The following is an 809-nucleotide window of genomic DNA, read 5'->3' on the forward strand; positions in this document are numbered from 1 at the left end:
CTCGCCTCAGCCTCCCAAAGGCGTGGGATTACAGGCTGAGCCACCGAGCCCGGCTCCTTTCCTTCTTTCAAAGAGACTGCACAGCTAGGGGACCTTGAAACATACCATGGAAAAAAATCACCCACAATGCTAGGCAGGCCCTGCTGACAACTGTGTGAGACTTCATCAGTGACAGCAGAATCAGTGATCGCAAAAAAGCTTGGGCTGGTTCTCTGAGCCGCACATGGTGCTGAGAACTTGATATATGTGGCTTAGTGTAACATGGAACACAGTCCCATGTGATGGATATTACCATCTCGCTACAGATGAGAATTGTAAAAGTAGAGAAGCCAAGTGACGCATACAGCTGACCAGGCACGTTAAGTGACCACTCTGGGCTGACTCTGGAATGGCAGCTGGTAAACCTAGCCCCAGCATCTGTGCACAAACATCATGGGCACAGGCCTGGAGGGAAGGGAGGGATCAGCAAGCTGTTCAAAAAGAAAAAAAAAAACTTCAGGTAGATTGCAAAATCACTTAGAGCAAGCTACCCTGCCACTCAAATTCAAAGTATTTGTGTATTTTTTGTCCTGCCTGGTGAGGGATCAGCTCCACAAACAACCTGGCCATCTGGTGCAGGTCAGGACCTCCCAGTGAGGTTTTTTCCTTATCTCTGGTTAATTTCCAAAATCAAGGAATGAATTAATGATTGCTTCATTTGGAAGCAGAGTGTGGAGAAAATGCCTCCCTTAGCCGGGCTTGGTGGCTCAGCCTGTAATCCCGCGCCTTTGGGAGGCTGAGGTGAGTGGATTGCCTGAGCCCGCGGGTTC

Source organism: Carlito syrichta, unplaced genomic scaffold, assembly GCF_000164805.1.
Source record: "Carlito syrichta isolate Samal-C Ts95f unplaced genomic scaffold, Tarsius_syrichta-2.0.1 Scaffold290822, whole genome shotgun sequence".
NCBI lineage: Eukaryota > Metazoa > Chordata > Mammalia > Primates > Tarsiidae > Carlito > Carlito syrichta.